The 21,657-nt window shown below is 41.3% G+C and overlaps 2 non-coding genes across 2 annotated transcripts; both read left to right on the top strand.

The window, feature by feature from the left end:
• The first annotated feature begins 7,909 nt into the window (after window positions 1–7,909).
• Window positions 7,910–7,994, top strand: TRNAR-UCG (transfer RNA arginine (anticodon UCG)). Its single transcript has one exon. It is a non-coding gene; the product is annotated as a tRNA-Arg (tRNA).
• A 12,534-nt stretch (window positions 7,995–20,528) lies between these two features.
• Window positions 20,529–20,640, top strand: LOC131489439 (U6 spliceosomal RNA). The gene has a single exon (XR_009250556.1). It is a non-coding gene; the product is annotated as a U6 spliceosomal RNA (small nuclear RNA).
• Window positions 20,641–21,657: the final 1,017 nt, after the last annotated feature.

Genomic DNA, 21,657 nt, shown 5'->3' on the forward strand with positions numbered 1-21,657 from the left:
GGCACCAGTTCAGCTAGAGGCTGTGAGGATGCAGGGAATGAGTGGTCTGGAGCAGGTGGATCCTAGAAAGTGGCAGAAGTGGGGTAGCTAATACGTCAAAATCTTCAGATTTAGTTCATGGAACCAGCATTTCCCAAGGACAAAATTGATGGTCAGTCTACCAAGGCTCTGTCTGATGCGTATGACAGGAGAAACTGGTCTAAATCGGTATTTACTCTGATTCTGCTCTGCAGATTTCATATGTCTGGGAGTCAAGGACGGGGGTGTGGGCTTTGCTGGCCGGAAAGTTTGGGTGCCTCGGGGAGGGGTGCTCCTTCCAGGAGAAATAATCGTGTTTTCTATGTAGTGAGCCCTGAGAATGCCTCTTGGCCCTCCCAGATTCTTCCTGCTTCCTGGGGAACATTCTTTCCTTATTCTCCTGCTAAAATAAAGTGTCTGTGTTCTTAACTTTGGTTGTATTTCAAGTGTTGCTACCAATATTCAAATGTCTATAGGCATCTCATAAGTCAAGCCTAACCTAAGCCACTGTACCAGTGCTGGCTATGGCAAACAGCTGGGACAGGAGCCGCTCTGTGGAGGTGACATGGGTGTGTCAGTGGAAGCAGAGGGCCATTGTGGCAGCAGAGTTGGCGTTAGATGGCCTCAAGGCTTTTAGGGGCAGTAGAGATCTCGGAGTGGATGAAGGCTAAGAGGGTTTATTTGCTTGCAGAAATTAGCTGCCCCTTCTGAACTCATCTACTAATAAATGCAGGTAATTGGGAAGATGGGAAAGGACTGGAAGAGCTGAAATAGTGAGTGGAGCTAAAGCCAAGAAATGCTTTTCATTACCATTTATATGACATCGGATAATCGTACAACCTGGGCAAAAACAGGCTGAGGAATTTTCGAGCCTGGAACACTTGTGGCGACTGTCAAGTTGGAGAGGGAAAAGAAAATGTTTTACCATACCTGGACAAAGCTTTCTGGTGGGAGAATTATCTAGATTAAAAAATTGTTACTAAGTTCTAGGATAGTATAAATTTTTAAAAATTTTACTACCCTGTGTTTTACCGGAAGAAAAAAATAGAAATGCTTGGATTCGTTATTTAGAAAAAAACAAGGGGCACCTGGGTGGCTCAGTCAGTTAAGCATCTGACTTTGGCTCAAGTCATGATCTCGCAGTTCGTGGGTTTGAGCCCCACATTGGGCTCTGTGCTGACAGCTCAGAGCCTGGAGCTTGCTTTGGATTCTGTGTCTTCCTCTCTCTGCCCTTCCCCTGCTCCTGCTCTGTCTCCCTCTCTCTCTTTCTGTCTCTCAAAACTAAATAAACATTAAAAAAATTAAAAAAAAGAAAAAACCCAGTGCTTAAGCACATATCACTTATATTAGTTATACTATGGCAATATTATATTATATTATATTATATTATATTATATTATATTAACTGATAAAAATTACTTGACAACACTCAGGTCAGAATCATTTCTTAAAATCAAATGAAATCTGTTGCAAATACCAGTGTAGGTGGGATATTTAATCTCAGTTACGTTTTGCGAGGCCTTTTCCTCTTCCCCTGGTGTGGGAAATGTTCTGGCGAGATTATGTAATTCTAGCCAATTTCATGAGTACCAAGAGTGGGCTAGTGGGAACAGTCTGCCTCCGGTCATGGCAATTAGGGGGTGCATTTTTGTAGGTGATTAAGAATAATAATGCTGATTAAAAAGTTGTTCTTTTTATTATCATCGGGCACTGGCAATTTTAAACAGTTGGTGATAGAAAGTCCTTCATGAAACAAATCTCTGTGGGTAAAAATTTGAAACAATTGCTTTGAATACCATTGAGTGTTTATTAATTGGCACTTTTTATCCCTTATCCTTTAATAAATATTTCACTCTACATGGACTTCAGTTGGAAGAATCTTCAGTTACTCAGTTCATCCCTGTTCCCCACCCCCACTGCCATAGAGACATCAGTCATACACATTTGTTTAGCTATAAATTGCTAAAGATTAGGAATCATTTGAGTGAATCCCTGTGATGTTCCACATTCCTGCATTTTTCTGTTCAAGTAGATTCAATTCAGAAGAAGCAGAGATAACACACTGATTAGACAGATGAAGAAACAGAACATCAGCTACTTCAATTCTTCCATTCTATATGACATCTTGGAATTTTTATTTGTGTTTAAAACTTAAACAGTGAATCAGAGTGCAAGCTGCAATGCACCATATTTTCCTTTGGTTAGAGCCTCTTTATCTACTGAATTTTCATAATAACTTCCAAATTGAAATTTTGAATTTTAAATTAACTGTTCTGAAACTAGGGAATGAGTCATCAAGAAAATTGTTATTATTTTGTGATTAGTTCTTGAAAATTTTTGACATCTGGAGGTAAGGATGTCAAAAAAAAAAAAAAAAAAGAAGAAGAAGTCTCAGTTCCTGATATCAAATGTGCTACCTATACCCCTGGTCTGTGTCCATTCCGCTATAGGTGCCACTGTTCTTGGCAAGAAGGTCTGTTTATTTTCTTTATTATTTTTTTTTTTAGCATTTATTCATGTTTTGAGAGACAGAGAGAGACAGTATGAGTAGGGAAGGGACAGGGAGAGAGGAAGACGCAGAATCCAAAGCAGGCTCCAGGCTCCGAGCTGTCAGCACAGAGCCTGACACAGGGCTCAAACTGACCAACTGTGAGATCATGACCTGAGCCGAAGTTGGATGCTCCAACAACTGAGCCACCCAGGCGCCCCAAGAAGGTCTGTTTAAAGGTGGCGAGTCTGCCCAATGTAGTCACTGGGGCAGCTTCCATGGCTTCTGGGCATGGGATACAATAGCCCCTTCTGCCTTGCTATAGGCACAGTGGGGGTCATCAGCAGCTGCCATCCACCTCCTTATTCCAGTGCTGGGTCAGCCCACTGCCCTTCCTCTCACCCTTCCTGGACAAGTTTAATGTGTGTATCATTAGAAGGTGGTGGGTCCGAATGGGAACAGGGAATTTGGAATAGTGTATTTCATTGTTTCGCCTTGAGACTGTAGAAACATGAAATGCAGTTAATTTTTCTCTTGGGTTATCTTGCCACATTAGTCAAGAGTACCATGGAATTGTATTTAAGCAGGAATTCTGATGAGTACTATCAATGTAGAGAAGTAAAAACGATTTCATTTATAGTACTCAACTCACACAAGCTTAGAAATATGATATTCCACTTGAGTCACTGAGTTTGTTAATTACAATTTGGCTTCATTTTTGTGGAATATGACAGTACTCATCACTGATTATATTATTGTTCTGTAGCCTTGTCAGTATAACATGTTATTTTGTGTTATGTGGGCGATGGTGTTGCTTTCAAGATGACAAAAAGATTATATTTTTGTAAGACAATATTCTTCAATTAAACCATGAAGTACCCAATTGTGCATAATGTTATACAAGGTGCTTAACTCACTCTACGTATTGTTGGAGATTCTGTCTCAGGATGCTCTCTTCTCAACACTGCCCAGTTTGCCTCCAGAACACTGTAGCTATTCAAGCCAGATGGTTAATTTTTCTTAGGTGCATATAGAAAGCAAGTTACTAATTCTCACAAGTTATCCATGGAGGTTCTCTTTTGCTGCACTCAACAAGAGAAGAAAAAGTCCTTTAATGGTAGGACTGGGACCCCGGGATGGATACCCCAAACGGCCAAGGTATGGCCTTGGCCTCTGACCCCAGGTTGTACCAAATTAGTCATCACAACTAAATTTTCTCCCCCAACCCCCAGTGACCCTACCATCCATTTCTAAATGGTTGTCTGTTTTCTCTGCAGCCTCTGTGTAATCTGTCTGGTACATACCAAGCTCTCATGAAACATTGGTTCCCTTCCTCTGCCTTTCCTTACCTCTCTTCCTGAATGAATGAACAGAGGAATTAATTCCTCTCTGCTGCAACCAGTTTTCTTTGTTCCATGGCCACATGGCAGAACATGCCAACCCACAGTTCCCAAATTTGTGTATGTTACATTCAGGTATATTGAGAGTACCTCAGTTCTGCCTTTTTTTTTTTTTTTTTTTTTTTTTTTGAGAGAGAGAGAGAGAAAGAGAGAGAGCAGGAGAAGGGCTGATAGAGAGGGAGACACAGAATCCAAAGCAGGCTCCAGGCTCTGAGCTGTCAACGCTCAGAATTGTGAGATCATGACCTGAGCCAAAGTTGGTCGCTTAACCAACTGAGCCGCACAGGTGCCCCCAGTTCTACCAATCTTAAAATCAAACTCCTGGGAAGGTGAAAAGTCTTCCAACTGTCTAATCTCTTTGGTTCATGTACAGTCACTGAATTACCCTGGTGGCTCCAGGCTGCAATGGCAGGGTTGTGGTTACTGGTAGGGAGGAGGGAACAGTTTTTGCAAAGAAGGTTCTGGGCAGAGAGTCACATAGGTTTTTACCACTCCTTAAATCTCCCTTCTTCAGAATCTTGCTCGTGTCCCAGGTTTGTTCTGTCCCAGGTTTGATACAGCAAATCCCCCTCTGATCATCCTGGGTCACGTTAGTTTGCTGTCTCTCTACCTCCTGTTCTCTGCTGGATAGGCTCCCCACTCCCCAGCTTTGGTAGCAATAACTAAGTTCAAATTGTTTTTAAGCTTTCCATTCCTACTGCACATGTCGTGAACTCTTTGTTTTCCAGCAATGCCTTTCCGATACCACCTGCCCGTGATAGAAACTAGTGAGGTGTCCTTTTCGGCTGCTGGGGCTCAAGGCCTTGGTTCTGGAACTGGTAGTTAGAGCCCCAATTCTGTTGCTTCACAGAAACAGTTTTTGTCAGAGTTGCAATAATCCTTGAGTGTGACGTTATCAAAGAGACTTTTTGCAGGCTAATACAAAAGCCCAACTATGATTTATAGCATTGACTCTGAGTGTTTGTTCCTGTGGACTCAATTATTGTCTTACGAATAGACTTTTCTGGGGGAACAAAACCCACTTGTAAATTAGAAACCCTCTGATACTTCATACACGGTCTGGGCCTTGTGCTCTAGCCTATGCCCAAAGCATCTGTGTGGGCCTCCATGTTCAGAACAAATGTTCAAAATAAGAGCATCAAAACAAGGCAGAAATAGATAGTAACATCATGCCTCAGGATTTATCAGAGAGGAATGGACATTAGAACTTGAGGTATACGTGGGGAAAGGATTGCAGGTGGAAGGAGGAATGGGGGATGGGGCCTTGTAGTAGACCTTTGCGTTGGGCAGGGCCAAAAGTGGGTGGGGTCCAGGAAGGAGCTGGGACATGATCACTGTTAGTCACCAGCCAGCGAGAATATAGGAAGTCCCCAACAGGTGGGGGACTCAGAGGTGGTGAAGCTAAGGCAGGCAACATAACTGGAAGGCAGTACTATCATTATTGAGGTGTCTGTTCACAAGGTGGGGTTAAGTCTGGGGCCTGTGAGCAAGCTCTTGAGAATGAAACAGGATCTTCAACGGAGAGCATGAGAAGCCTGTTCCCCAGAACTAAAATGTATCAGGAGGGGAAAGGAGAACGTACTGTGGGAAAAGAGATGTTTACTGAGGCCCAGGAACCCCATTCTCAGAATAAGGCATCAGGGAAGGGCCTGATGAGCTGCAAACAGGCCTCCAGAGCTAGTGCTGAATCTCCATGTTCCGGGGCCACCCTACACCTGCACCCTAAACTGGTCTCCTGAGGACAAGCAATGATTGGCAGGCCTCCCTAAATACACCACCAAGACCCAAGCAGGAGGCATCCTGCTTGCCTTCCGTTGCCTAGCAACAGCCACCTCCTTGATTACTAGAGTTGTCACTAGTTTTTCTGTGGCTATCTGCTCTGAAACTGGGTACATGGGGCCTACAAGGAAGAAGGCAAAGTCGTGGTCGTTCAACGAAATACAAGTTCACTTGCAAGTGTAAGCAAGCAGTACAAGCCCGGAAAAGGGAGAGTCGCAGGACTGATTTCATGTTGAGAGATTTCAGGAGAGAGAGGAGCAATGGAAGAAGGAAATTCTAATGATTCTGTAGGTTCCAGAATTATCAGAAATGGAAAGGGGGATTGAGAGAGAGAGAAATAAAAAAAATGTCAGATGAAGATATCTTAAATATAAGAAGATACATTGTAAATGTATATTAACCTAGAATTTCTCCAGAACATCAGTCATTCTCTTTCTAATATGGAAATTATTTAATTCTGTCAAACACAAAGAAAAGCATGTAGCTTGCCACTCAAAAAGCCTAAAGCATCCCAGATGAAATGGTCATGTAGATGTTTCTCACGAATTGCCGTAACGAAATGATAACATTTGAAACTGATGCGAAATCCTGTTCTCAGCCAGGTGGGACAAAGACCAAGTCATCAATCAGATGACATAATGCCACAAACAGTTGTGTAAAGTCCAAAATAGAGATCTGAAGTTTCTTTTCCTGCCAGAAGGATCATCAGACGGAAGATATCCTATCTACAGTCATCAAGTTTGGATCTGGAGGCACAGTGCTGAGGAGGAGAACAGGAAGTTCAGAGACCATGTTGTCTGAAGCCCTTAAACAGTGTTTTCATCAGCCATAGCCTGTTGAAAAATACACCTGTGCCTTTTTCTTCTTTTGAATCAAGGATGTCGACTCTTCTTTTATTATTAGGTGTCGCTGATATTCCTCCTCAACTCAAAATTCTCAACCAAGTGAAAAAACATATATACAGTTCTTTTGGTCTTTGTGGGTTTTTTTTTAAAAAATCATTTTTGTCTGAACAGAGAAATGTTTACCATTTCACTTGTCACTTATTTATTCATTGAGGTATACCTGAAAAGAAAAATCTGTCAGGTAATCTTATGGCCAGTGCTGGTAAAAGTTGCAGTAGGGGAGAGGGGACAGGAGAGGAGAGAGAGAGGGGAGGGAAGGAAAGCAGGCAAAAAATGTGGAAGGGGGTGCAGTACTAGGAGGCAGAGGTTCAGCTCCCACCTCCTCTGGGAGGTCAAGGCCATGGACATGTGTCTGAGAAAATTAAATATTATTATCACCTCTTGAAGTTATTTCTTTTTTGGCAGTAGGAATGGTTACTTGGTTTCTTTTTTAAACTTCAAAGTTTATTTTCTCAAGAAATTACTAAATTTTATCCCCTCTGAGGGATCATCTAAGGATGTAACCAGTTTACATAAAAATATTAGAAAGATTGGTCAGTTTACACAGCAGGCAGTACAAAAGTCCCTGTTTCTCTCCCTCAATAGACTGTAATTCAGAAAACAAACCAAGCAATGCTCACAAAGGTACAATAGCTGTATGTTTTCTTTCAATACTCTTTATTCTTTTTTAAGTTTATTTAATTATTTTGTGAGAGAGTGTGAGTGAGGGAGAGGCAGAGAGAAACGGAGAGAGAGAGAGAATCCCGAGCAGGCTCTGCTCTGTCAACATAGAGCCTAAGGGCTCTATCCCACGAACCGTGGGATCATGACCTGAGCCTGAATCAAGAGTCAGATGCTTAACTGACTGAGCCAACCAGGTGCCCCTTTTTCCTCTCTTTTTTAAAATAATATATTTGTGGGGCGCCTGGGTGGCTCAGTTGGTTAAGCGTCCGACTTCGGCTCAGGTCACAATCTCACAGTTCGTGAGTTTGAGCCCCGCGTCGGGCTCTGTGCTCACAGCTCGGAGCCTGGAGCCTGCTTCACATTCTGTGTCTCCCTCTCTCTCTGCCCCTTCCCTGCTCATGCTGTGTCTCTCTCTGTCTCAAAAATAAATAAACATTAAAAAAAAAGAAAAAAAAAGAAAATAATATATTTGTGATTTATTGATTTATCCATTTTAGACCTATAATTTACAGTGTAAATGATTTTTAAAAAATATATTCTTCTATCCCTCCTTCCCCTCCCCGTATAGTTATATCACCTTATTTAGTCTGCCTTTACACTGTGATAATAATATTATATATAATTACATTGCAATTAAAAATAATCATTATAGGGACGCCTGGGTGGCTCAGTCGGTTGAGCGTCTGACTTCGGCTCAGGTCATGATCTCGCGGTCCGTGGGTTCGAGTCCCGCGTCGGGCTCTGTGCTGACAGCTCAGAGCCTGGAGCCTGCTTCAGATTCTGTGTCTCCTTCTCTCTCTGGCCCTCCCCCGTTCATGCTCTGTCTCTATCTCAAAAATAAATAAATGTTAAAAAAAATTAAAAAATCATTACAATTCTTTGCTACTAAGGCAAACCACTTAGTATGATTGTGCTTTCTTTCTCATACAATGTTTTGTTCTCCTTTGAATTCCTTTCTCCCTCCTTGTACGTGTGTCTTCTATTTTCTCCAAGTGCCAGGAGTGTGTGTGTGTCTGTGTGTGTGCATGTGTGTGAGATGGTCTCTCTCTTTCATAAAGAACATTCCTTAAACGTGATCTTTGACTCTGTTCATATTGAAAGGTTAAGTCCTAAAAATCTGAATCAAAGTGTGAGCTTGCCAGATTGTATTGGGAAACCACTAAATGTCATTTGTGGAAGTCTTTCCCCCCCGACCCATCCCTGGGCATTCATTTTTTTTCCAGAAAAGAATCTGCTAATTTCCTCTGTGTGTGTATGTGTGAGTATGCATGTGTGTTACCGTGGCTCCCAGCATTTGGGGGAGTGGATTAGATGAAGAGGTTGCATATTCCACCATTCCGTGTACAAATTGTCTCTTGGTAATCCTGTTGGAGGCCATACCTCTGCCAGGCGGAGCTGCCGAAGTCCTTCCCAGATGACCATGCTGCGGTGAATGCTATGGGATCTGAGGAGAAAGTTTCTCCCTCACTTCTGACTGGTTGCCCCCATGCAGAACCGAAGTTATAGCTTCTTCAGCTTCTCCAATCCTCCGTGCACTTTTTGGTCAGAATTACTGTTCCTATACAAGGAGTTAATCATGAATGAAAACACAATCAAAAGCCATTGACATATACACTTTAAGTGGGTGAAAGGTATGGTATATGGATTATCTCTCAATAAAGCTGCAAAAAAAGTGATCCTTACATCAAAAAAAATAAATAAATAAACCCAAAAAACTGTGGGAAAAAAGAGAGGACTGCTTTTGTAATGAAATAAATTGGGAAGGTCTATATATATATAAAATAATTTTAATATCCTGTTTATATTGGAGATGAAAAGTAAAACATTAAAAAAGCTACAGAGAATAATCAACTTGGGTGCAATAAATAAAATAATGTAGATAATAATAGCTATCAAATTTGAACTTCACAATTAATATGCAAAATGTATAAAAACCTGAGAAATGAAATGGACATACACAGCAACGAAAATATTTCTCTGTAAATGTTCTATTTTCTAAAGAAGTTGCTCTCATAGAAATGGTTCCCGAAAAAAATTAAGGTTCAAAACAAACAAATAAATAAAACACCTGACAAACAGAAACATATAAAAGGCAACTTCTATAATGAATGGTGTTGGTTGATTGCATACACTGAAAATAAGAGACTGCCACATTTAAATTCCAGATTTAACAAACTGACTTTAAATAACTATAGAAAATTCATTTTAATAAGAAACCATGCATATTAAAATGTGATAAGAAAAAAAAAATAAAATAAAATAAAATGTGATAAGAAACAAAATCTTGAATGCAGTACAATAAAAATTGGAAGCTGCAAAACATGGTTTGAAAAAATCCATCTCTTATGAATAAAGTTTAGAAAAGCCTTCTAGCTCCTCCTACAAAGAAACCCAGAAAATCAATAACAAGGACTTCTTTTAATCCTTGAAAATGTTAATTAGGAGAATAGAAGGATCAAAAAAGATAAATGACAGAGGGATACTAAAATAAGAGGGACTCTGGAAAATTTCAAAGGACAAAACCAGAGGATTTCATATGTGAAATGACAACTTTAATGCATATATTGTACATAAAGGACTTGTTTACTGTTAAAGACTAATCATAGGTCATGAGGATGGAAATGGTTAATCTTACAATTTTAAGAATAGACAGATGAAAACCTCTGATTTTCTTTGCTCTTTAAGAGGTGATGACTCTTTCTCCTTCTATAATACCTTAAGCATATCATCTTGATGCAGGGCAGATCAGGTTCCCCAACCAAAGTATTCGCTGCACTCTTCCTTTTGGGGGAAATAATGGAAAGCTGTATCAGTTTCTTATAGCTGCTGTAACAAATTACCACTAAATGAGCATCTTAATACTGAGAAATGTATTCTCTTTAGAGTAGGCTAGAAGTCTGAATTCAAGGTGTAGATAAAATAATGTAGACTTCTATTCAAAGTCTGAATAGAAGGTGAATTCAAGGACTAAATATTAGAACAAAATTATACAAAAAAAGGAAATTACAAGGATTTCAGGAGCTCTGTGCCAGGAATTGTAAGAAGAAACCAATATATACATTTTCTATTATTTCACATTGTATACCAAAATAAATTTCAAGTCTAAAGACATTTTGTTGAAGAATTCCGTCTTCTGGGGAGATCAGGTTTTTCTTCTTAAGGCCTTCAACTGATTGGATGAGGCCCACCGACATTATAGAGAATAATCTGTTTTACTCAAAGTCTGCTGATTTGAATGTTAACCTCATTTGAAAGTAACTTCACAGAACATTTAGAATAATGTTTGGCCAAATATATGGGTACTGTGCTCTACTAAATTGACACTTAAAATTAACCATCAGTGATCTTTGCTTCAAAGCTCCTGCTGGTTGCTTGAGGCTGTTGCTTCTATCCACAATGAAATCTGAGAGTATTCCTAGCAATCCTGACTCCTTCCCCCTCTCTTGTCACAGGTGTCAGATCAGAATCGTGGTCCAAAATCCTTTCCTACCCTTTCCTGCTTCCTTCTCTCCTATCTTTCCAGGGTGTTGCTCCATCCCTGCACCACCCACTTGCCTGCTGCATGCTTCACTCTGTCCCGGTCGCTTCCGGAAGCACTACACTGACACACCATCAGTAGGAGTTTGGAATAAACACTGGAAGACCTCGTTTTTAACCTCTATTCCCCTTATTGATTCTTGCCTGTGGGAGAAAGTTGATAACCTGATTCAATTCTGACATTTACTGGGGCCATTTTTTGTTGGTGGATAAGGTCACCTTATCTAAAAAATTGGTGCTTAGGAGGGACACGTAATCTTTGTGTTCTGTTTTCTAGATCCATGTCACTGACAATTAGGTGCATCAAGGCCTTTGTCCCCTGTGAGAAGTTGGATGGAGCCTGGCTGTTTTTCTGTGTTCTCTCCTCCCACTTGTATCCCGGCTCCAGACTCAGGCCCCACTCACCGACCAGGTAGCTGGGGATAGGGTGCACGTTGGGGAGAGCCTTGAAGTGACTTCCCTTGTCACTGTTGTGGCAATATTCCCAACTCTGGCTTTGTGAGGAGAGAGGATAAAACAGCAAATGTGACAGACCTGGGGGAGGAAGGCCTTATGTAGGCTTCCTTTATCAAGGCACATAACTTGCTTTAACTTCTACCAGAATGACGTGGTAAATTAAAAGGGGCTTACCCAGCCATTAAATATTTTTAAAAATATTATTTAAGTATAGTTGACATACAATACTACATTAGTTTCAGATGTGCAACATAGTGATTCGACAACTCCGTACCTTACATTGTACACGTGATAAGTATAGTTACTATCTATCCGCACAGAGCCATTACGCATTTTAAACAGGCTTTTATGATGACATTTCCCCCCTATTTGGCTATCGATATAATAAGGAGTCTCCCTCAATGAGAATATTTGGTGGAAGATTTTGAGCTCCTAACAATATTGAGAATGCTACTAGATGTTTCATTTAACATGCTTATGTTAAGCACCACACCTAATCCAAAGTTGAATAAGATGGAGACTTTATCCTTAAGAAGTTTCTGATCTGGTGAGAAGAAAGTCATTTTGGCAAACAACTGCAATGCTTTAACAGAGACATGTACACCCTGGGGTTGGCATAGAGTTTTCTAGCCCTCCCTGGGGGCTGGAAGGTGGCTGAGAGAGTCTGAGAGATGGGCTGTAGGTTGGACTTAGAAAAAGAAGGAGGAGGAGAGTTAAGCGTCTGACTCTTGATTTCGGCTTTGGTCAAGATCTCATGATCTTGTGAGTTCCAGACCCATGTGGGGCTCTGTGCTGTCAGTGTGGAGCCTGCTTGAGATCTCTCTGACCTTCCTCTCTCTCTTTGTCTCCCTCTCTCTCTCAAAATAAATAAAATCAACTTTAAAAAAGAAAAGAAAAAGGAGCAGGAGTTTATAAGATGAATGGGCATAAGAGAAAAGGAACTCTTTCCCTGGCATGGAGAACTCTTGTGTACTCAATTTTAGGAGAATTTAACAAGCTTTACGTAAATAGGAATGAAATGTAAATGAAAGTTCATATGTGATACATTCTAGCTAACTGGGAATAATATGTACAATTTTCATAATGCTGATGCAGCATCATAATGGCTTTGTCTTTAATAATCACCATTCCCTTACCCTTATGAAATGGCTACTGTTACCTCATTACATTACTAGAAAATAAAATTTATTCCAGGTATATCTAACTGTGGAGTAGAATATTGTCATTCCTAGTAATTTAATTTAGGTGCATTGACTTAGATACTTGGTTTTCTTCTCTCTTTTTTCTTTTTATTTTTTTTAAGGTTTTATTTACTTAAGTAATCTCTATACCCAACATGGAGCTGGAGCCCATGACCCCAAGATCAAGAGTTGCATGCTCTACTGACTGAGGCAGCAAGGCGCCCCTGGTTATCTTTTTTTCTTAGATTCAAGTATCATTGTTTTAATTTTTTTTAGTGTTTACTTATTTTTGAGAGAGACAGAGTGTCAGCAGGGGAGGGGCAGAGAGAGGGAGACACAGAATCTGAAGCAGGCTCTAGGCTCTGAGCTATCAGCACAGAGCCTGAAGCAGGGCTCGAACCCACAGGCCTTGAGATCATGATCTGAGCTGAAGTCAGAGGTTCAAGTGACTGAGCCACCCAGGTGCCCCTCAAGTATCATTTTTTAATAATAGCATTTATCTCAGTAAGGCCAAGAAGTCCAACCCGCTTAATTATTCCTATTTTCATATGGTGTATTAAGTATTTATTACTGCATAACAAATTACCTGAAAATTTGGCAGCTTAAGGCAACAAACAATTATTATCTTGCAGTTTCTGTGGTCAGAATCTGGGTGCGGCATCCCTGGATGCCTCAGCCTCAGAACTCACGAACCTTTGCTGTCAAGGTCTTGGTCAGGGCTACGGTCAACTCAAGGCTCTCCTGGGCTTCCAAGCTCACGCTCATGGCCGCTGGCAGGCTTCACTGGCTGTTAGGTGAACATGTTAGTTTTTTGTCACATTAGCTCTTACAACATGGCAACTTGCTTTCCCAGAATGAGAGCTCTGAGAGGGACAGACGGACAGACAGACAGACAGACAGACAGGAAAGTAACAGTCTTTTTATAACCTAATCTTAGAAGTGACAACCCATCACTTTTGTCTTTTTTAATTTATTTGAAGGGAGTCTGTTAAATAATAGAAAATGTATATATGAGGTGTCTGCCTCCAGTTCCCGGCATAGAGCTCCTAAATGCCATGGAATTTCCTAAGTGATAGGAGTATCTTTTGTTCTAATGAGGTGGATCTTGGTGGACTAATGGACGGTCAGGATGGGAGCTGGTCATCAGAAAGTCCAAGCCATGCTTAGAAGCTTGGAACTTTCCACCCTACCCTTCATTGTCTGGGAAGGGGAGAGGAAGTGGACACTGAGTTCATGATCGATTATGTCTAGATGATGAAGCCTCCATAAAAATCCCTCAAGTACAGGGTCAAAGAGCTCCCAGGTTGGTGAATGCATGCAGGTGCTGGGAGAGTGGCTTGAGAGGTGTGTGGAGGCTCTGTGCTTCTTCCCACGCACCTCACCCTGTGTGTGTCTTCCTCTGACTCTTCATCTATATCTTTTGTTATAGCCTTTATAACAGACCGGTAGAAGTAATTGTTACCCTGAGATCTATAAGCCATTGCGGTGAACTATTGAACCCGAGGAGGGGTTGTGGGAACCCCAATGTATAGCCGATTGGTCAGAAACACAGGTGACAGCGTGGGAATTGGGGCTGGCATCTGAAGTGGGGCGGTTAAGGGACTGAGTTCTAAACTTGTGAAATCTGAGGCTAACTCCAAGTAGATAGTTCAGGATTTAATTGAACTACAGGACACTCAGCTGGCGTTGCAGACAATTGCACACCTGTGCTCGGGTCGTCAGAAGTAATTTTCCTGGACGGAGCCATTAGGTCCAGTCCACACTCAAGGAGAGGGAATTACACAGGGGAAAAGACTGCCTACCATATATGGCAAAGTAAGTTGGCTTTACCATTTGTGTTTTCAAATGGTGGGTAAGACTACACCATATCATGGTAGCGATAATGAGTTTTTAAGTTAGGTTTTATGTTCCAAGCACATTGATAAACATTTCTGCCAGGGCCCCTGCCCTGGAGAGATGGGAGGCTGACTTTTAGAGAAACGGCATAGTGGATCATATTATTTTCCACAATCCGCCCTCCCTTCCCTATCTTGTCATGCTTCACTGTGGGACGAAGCTAAGTCACCACCTCCCTGCCTTTGGGCTCTGACCAGTGGGATTTGGCGGGGGCGAAGCACTGTACCAGTTCTGAGCAAAAGCTTCTAGAGGCTGTGTGTTCCCGCTTATCTTCTGTACTCCTCTCTGGCGGAATGAAAAACAGAATGGGAGACTCATGGCACAGACCTCAACCAGAGGCAGGCCGAAGCCAGCTGAGCCACAGTCAACCCAAGGGAGACCTGAGAGTGAGAAATCCATTTTTGTTGTTGGAAGCCTCAAGCATGCTGGGGTGGATGATTGCTACAGTGAAAGTTGACTGATGCAAATGGGACAGCAGGGACAGAGCACAAACATCCGAAAGAGCATCTATTTCTGTCAGTATTCTGTTTCCAAATCCCATTGAGACTGCCTGAAGCCCAGTCCCCATAGGTATTTGTATCGGAGGAGGCTATGTTTCAAGAGCATTCAGTCCCCAAGGCCTGCTGTATAACTGTGGAGAAGCTCTCAGGGCCCTCAGTCAAGTTTTGAGCATAAAAGGATGTGTGTATATATATATATACACACACAATTTATTATTTTTTTTTAACTAGTGACTTCAAGCTATTGTGTTTCAAACTTGGCAAATGTTCAGGATTCTACAATGTCAAATATCATATTTCTCTGTCAAAACTTTTCAATTTGGCTTACTTTGTAATTGAGATAGGTGCCATTGAATCCAAACAGTGAAAGAGGAAACTTCCAAATCGAAAATCCTGACTATTATTAACTCAGTGGGATGGCGAATTAGATAGTTATGTGATTGTGCTACATCCCTGAACACAGAGGAAATCACATGAAAGGAATTTGGTATGCTACAAGTTGCCTCTAAACATCTCAGGGAACCCTGATGAAATCTGAAGCAATCATAGCCCTTATCTGAAACAGAAATGTTGAACAGTGTAGGAGACACTCATTATAGAGGTGCTTGGGGTTTTTAAATTTGATCTTGTTTATTTGTTTTTTAACCCCTTGTCTGCATAGTCAAAGAAAAGCCAAGGGTTGCAAAACTATTTGATACTACTGGGATCGGAAATCATTTTGGATACAGCATTTGGGTTACTCAGATATATCGTGTGTGTGTGTGTGTGTGTGTGTGTGTGTGTGGTCTGAACCTATATGTCTGGAGTGATTACTAGCATTTCTAAAATTCACTTCCTGATAGCTCAGCCTTCTGCTCTGTGACCTAATAGTCTAATTGCTATGTAATATGTAATTTAGGGACAGAAAAAGAGTAAAATATTCAAAGTTAATTAGAAAAAAATTACTCAAATTGTAAACTTGTGGTTAGTTTGTCAATGAATCAATGTAACAGAGATCAATTTCCACATAATTTTCTACGTTGTGATGCTTTGTGAATCACCCCTCTCCCACTGACTTCAATTACTCCTCTGTAACTTAAAAAAAAAATTAGTACTAAGAGGATGATTTGAATCAATATAATTGATATAATCTCCTATTCCTTTGTTTGACCACCCCCTGCTCCCCCACCCTACTCCCCTCCTTCCTGCTCCAGTCCTTCCCATTCCATATGTGTCCCACTGTGAGCATCCTAGTACAATCTAGAGCCTGGCCCACTGTGTGGATCCCTAGCCAGCCTTCCTATTCCAGGCTTGTTCTTGTTTCCCTTCAGTTCATCTAATCCCCCAGTGAGGTACCCCCCTTCACCCCAAAATGTGAGGATGACAAAAACTTTGTCCATTAGGAAAATTCATGTGAACAATGCAGAGACAGACAATGAGTTAAAAGCAGGATGCTCCAAGACCTGCAGGAAACCTCTTCTCTGGAACTCTTAGAATGGATTATTAACATATCCAAAGAAAAGGTGTATGGAACCAGATTGAGTCAAACTGACTGTGGCTGGTTATCTCTGGAGGCATCCAAAGGGACGTGCCAAAGGCTACTCAGGAAGGTCTGATAAAGAAGGTCTTCCAAGGCCTATGGTTGCACCAATCCAAAGTGAGAATTCTGGGGAGTTCTTAGAAACTACCTGTGGGGGTGCCTGGCTGGCTCAGTTGGTTAAGCGCCCGACATTGCCTCAGGTCGTGATGTCAAGTTCGGAAGTTTGAGCTCTGCATCAGGCTCTGTGCTGACAGCTCAGAGTCTGGACCCTGCTTTGGATTCTGTCTCCCTCTCTCTCTGCCCTTCCCCCACTCATGCTGTCTCTCTCTCTTTCTCTCAAAAATAAATAAACATTAAAACAACAAAAAAAGAAACTACCTCTGTCATACCAATGCCTGGCTTCACCCACAAGAATTTTGATTCAGTTCACCTGGGGTGGTGCCCAGCCTTGTTATTTTTTTAAAGCTTTATTGAGATGTCTTTGACACATGCAAATTGTATATATTTAAGATGTATAACCTGATGTTTTGACATATGTATATATTGTGAAAGGATCACTACAATTGATCTAATTAACAAGGGCACCACCTCTACATGGTTAACTTGTGTGTGTGTGTGTGTGTGTGTGTGTGAGAGAGAGAGAGAGAGAGAGAGAGAGAGAGAGAGAGAGAGAGTGGTAACCTTGATATCTTTTAAATGCTCTTAAGAGATTCTGACCAAGGATTGCGTTTATCGCTGGTAAACTCTAACTTCCAATTTGTAAGCTGGGCTCGACAGCCGGCTTTGGGTTCCTGTCTGTCATTCACCCCAGGTCAGCTAACAATTCATCCTGACCACTCATCAGGCAAACTAAACTTTGAGACCTTGCGATGTTTCTCTTGCGCATTCTTAAAGAGCTTCTTATCATGATTTTCCATTCCATTCATGGAAAGAATGCATCGCATTTATTAACACGGGGGGGGGGGGGGGGGCGCCTAAATGGCTCAGTCGGTTAAGCGTCCAACTTCAGCTCAGGTCATGATCTTGCTGTCTGTGAGTTCGAGCCCTGCTTCGGGCTCTGTGCTTACAGCTCAGAGCCTGGGGCCTGTTTCAGATTCTGTCTCCCTCTCTCTCTGCCCCTCTCCCACTTACTGAAAAGTGAATAAACCTTTAAAAAAATGAAAAAAAAATTTTAACGCGGGAATTTCCAATTTGTGTGACAATTAGATTTCTCACAGTAAATAAATAAAGTGGAATCCCCATGTTCATTCCAGTTCCCTGAAGGTTGTCATTATCATAATTTTGTCTTTCACCGCTTAGTGCAAACAAAGTCCTTTCAGTGGAGCTAAGGTTTAGCAGCCCCCTGCTCCTAATGTCTGCATCCTGTAGCTAAACTCTCTCTAGAGTACAATTTTGGTTGTATTATAACTCCGCTGTAACATCTTCTAGGACTTGTCCACTGCCTTCCGGTCCCACTCTATCTTCTTTTCTCAGTGCTTTCCTTAACAACCCAACCCTATGCTCCAGGCAAACTGAATCATATAAGTACTTCATTTTCCTGCCTCTTCATTTTAAGCTTCCACTCGACCCCTCCATCTGGCACACGCTTACTTCCATTCTCTTTTCAATCCTTACCATCTTCCTTGGCTGATTCAATTTACTTTTAAATGTGACCTCGATCATGCTGCCTTCCCGCAACACCCTGGCCACAAGCAAACTATCCTTCTGGATATGCCTTTACCGATAGCATCGCCGACTGATTTTCTTAGTCTGGAATTCGCTCCTCAGACTTCCCATCAGTAGTTAGTTTCCACTCAGATTTTATTCAGGTCTGAACTTGAGTCTTTTCCTTAGGGAGCCCTTTTCTGTTTCCTAAGCCTCAGTGAGATTTCCAGTCACACTGCAATTACTTGCTCAGAGTCTGTGATCCCCGCTGCTCTGGAAGGTCCATGAACACAAGGGCAAGTCTACCTCATTCACGGCTGATTATCAAAATTCTAGCACAGTGCCTGGCACATAGTAGATACTTACTGTGTATTTGCTGAATGGATGTTGAATGAATTCAATTTGAATTCAGCAAATTTTATTAGCACATACAACATGCCAGACAATGTTTCAGGTGCTTGAGATATATCAGTGAATAAAGAAGGTGAAGATCCCTTCCCTCATGGGCTCAGAGTCTAGCAAGGGGAGGCAGACAATAAGCATAATGAATATGTAAATTTTATAGTATGTTAGAAAGTGACAAGTGCTTTGGAGAAATGAAAATGAAAAATTTTAAAAATTAAGTAACAATGAAAAGCTATGAAGAAAAACGGTAGTGCACAATTTGTGGTATTGAATAAGGTGGTCAGGGTAGGTCCCACTGCAATGGTGGCATGAGAGTATTAGTCATACAGACATCTAGGGGAAGGAATGTTCCAGGCTGAGGCATGGCCAGTGCAAAGACTGTGGTGTGTTGAGGAAAGAGCAGGAGGAAGTGTGTCTAGAGCAAAGTGAGCACGAGGTAGGGAAGGGGCTAACATCACTGGGGGTCCTTTGGGCCACATATAAGGACTTGGGCTTTCATGCTGAGTGGAAAGAAAAGTCATTGCAGGGTTTTGAACATGATCTGACATAGTTTGACTATGTTTTAAAAGAAACTTCTTTTTAAAAAAAAAAAAGTTTATTTATTTATTTTGAGAGAGACAGAGCATGAGCAGGCTAAGGAGAGAAAGAGAGGGAGGGAGAGAATCCCAAGCAGGCCCTGTGCTGGCAGCACAGAGCCCGATGCGGGGCTCCATCTCACAAACCACAAGGTCATGATCTGAGCTGAAATCAAGAGTCAGACACTTAACCAACTTGAGCCATCTAGGCGCCCCAAGAATTATGCTTTGTTTTTTTTTTTAATCTACAGCCAACAGGATTTCCTGAAATTTGTGTATAGGATGTGAGAAAATGAGGGGAACAGCAAGGTTTTAGCCTGAGCAAATGATAGAGTTTCTATTACCTGAGAAAGGGAAAGTTGTGGTTTAAGTAGGTTTTGGGGGTCCTGGGGAGCTCAGGAGTTCGGTGTTAGACAAGTTGATATAAGGTGTTTATTAGACATTTAAGTGGGAGTGTCAAGGACCAATCTGATAATGTGAATCTCAAGTTTAGAAAAGGGGTATAGATTGGAAAAATAGACTTGGGAATTGTCAACAAGAAAGCTATATGTAGAATCATAATATGCCCAGATGAGATCCCCGCGGGGGTGAGTATAGACAGTGAGAAGATCAACAACCAAATCTGGGGCACTCCAACATAAAAATCTAAAGGAAGAAGATGAACCAACAAAGGATATCAACAGAGACCAGAGAGAGAAGATGAAAGCCAAGAGAGTGTCTTGTCCTGGGAGCTAAGGGAAAACTATTTCAGGGAGAATGAATTCTGACAAACTCTGTTGGAGAGTCGCTTAAAGCTGAGCAATGGCTGTTAGATTTAGCATTTGGTCATTGGTGACCTTTATGAAAACAGGTGTTGTTTTTGTTTTTTTTTTTTTTACTTTTTATTTAAAGTTTAGTTAATATACAGCGCAGTATTGGTTTCAGGAGTAGAATTCAGCGATTCATCACGTACATACAACACCCAGTGCTCATCACAAGTGCCCTCCTTAGTACCCATCACCCATCTAATCCACCTCCCACCCATCTCCCTCCATCAACCCTCAGTTTGTTCTCTATCATTAAGAGTCTCTTGTGGTTTGTTTCCCTCTCTCATTTTTTCCCCTTTCCCATATGGCCATCTGTTTTTTTTCTTAATTCCACATATGAGTGAAATCATATGGTATTTGTCTTTTTCTGACTGATTTATGTCGCTTAGCATAATACATTCTAGCTCCATCCATGTCATTGCAAAGGCAAGATTTCATTCTTTTGGATGCCTGGGTAATATTCCTTGGTAAATATACCACCCTCTTCTTTATCCATTTATCAGTTGATGGACATTTGGGCTCTCTCCATAATTTGGCTATTGTTGGTAATGCTGCTATAAACATTGGGGTGCGTGTACCCTTTGAATCAGCATTTTTGTATCATTTAGGTAAATGCCTAGTAGTGCAATTGCTGGATCATAGGGTAGTTCTACTTTTAGTTTTTTGAGAAACTTCCATACTGTGAAAGCAGTTTTGGATGAGTGGTGGGAGTAAGAGCCCTTTTGGAGTAGATTCAAGAGAAAACGGGAGTGCTCATTTCGGCAGCACATATACTAAAAAAAAAAAAAAAATTGGAACGATACAGAGAAGATTAGCATGGCCCCTGCGCAAGGATGACACGCAAATTCGTGAAGCGTTCCATATAAAAAAAAAAAAAAAAGAGAGAGAAAACGGGAGCAGAGGAATTCAAGGATGAATGAATACATGACCTTTATCTCCTTTTAGCTTCTGTTGTCACCATTAGATCTTCTGTTGTCTCTTCTTCTGGATTATAAACTCGTTAAAAATGGGAAGAAGCTGTATCTTTGATACTGACATAGGTGTCTGGAACCTGGCACACTGCCAGCTTATACAACAGGCACTCAATAGATGTTGGTTGACTGACTGGCTAATTGAACATTAAGGGTGCAGTTAAGTTTGTAACTTTTTGGGTTTCCCTTGTTTCCTTTTAAATTCTTCCTTCTTTCCCCCCAACACCCAGACAGCTGCCCAGGGTCCTGCTACCTATCCCCCTCAAGGGTTTACCTGCTACCTGGCTGCCTCCACTTTTTCATCCTCCCCTCATCCCTCACCAGTCTGATATTTGGTCCACACTGAACCTATTCCCTCAGGGATGCAGGGGGGGGTGGGGGCAGGGGGTAGGAACAGGACAGCTAATCTAATAAAAGAACTTCAATTTTGGAACCTAGCCCTCTAGTGTGGGGGTTTCTAAGAGGTAAAACCCACCCAAGAAAAGTATTCTAATGCTGAGTAGTAAAGGCCAGTAGGAACCAGATCTCACAATATAGTAGAAAGAACTTGAAATAGTAAAGTGTGGGTTTTTTTCCCATTTAATCTGAATTACACACATCTAACAGGAATATTAATCAGCTGTTTCTAATAGAATAAGAAAAGAGGCCAAAACAAAGCACCACAGAGCTGTTCTTAATTACTTTCTTATGGGATTAGCTTTTAAAGTTGTAAAATAGTATTAAATTTTTTCCAGTGAGGCATGGCTTTATCTGTCTAATGATTTTAATGTACTTTCTTCAAATTAGTCACTGTAGACGGTTGATTTTAGGCTGCCATACAGCCTTTAGTTAATTTTGGAGCATGGAAATGAATTGCTGGGTTTCATTTATTCATTTATTTAAGGGATACTCATATATGTTAGACACCATCTAAC

Source organism: Neofelis nebulosa, chromosome 1 (assembly GCF_028018385.1).
Source record: "Neofelis nebulosa isolate mNeoNeb1 chromosome 1, mNeoNeb1.pri, whole genome shotgun sequence".
Lineage (NCBI taxonomy): Eukaryota > Metazoa > Chordata > Mammalia > Carnivora > Felidae > Neofelis > Neofelis nebulosa.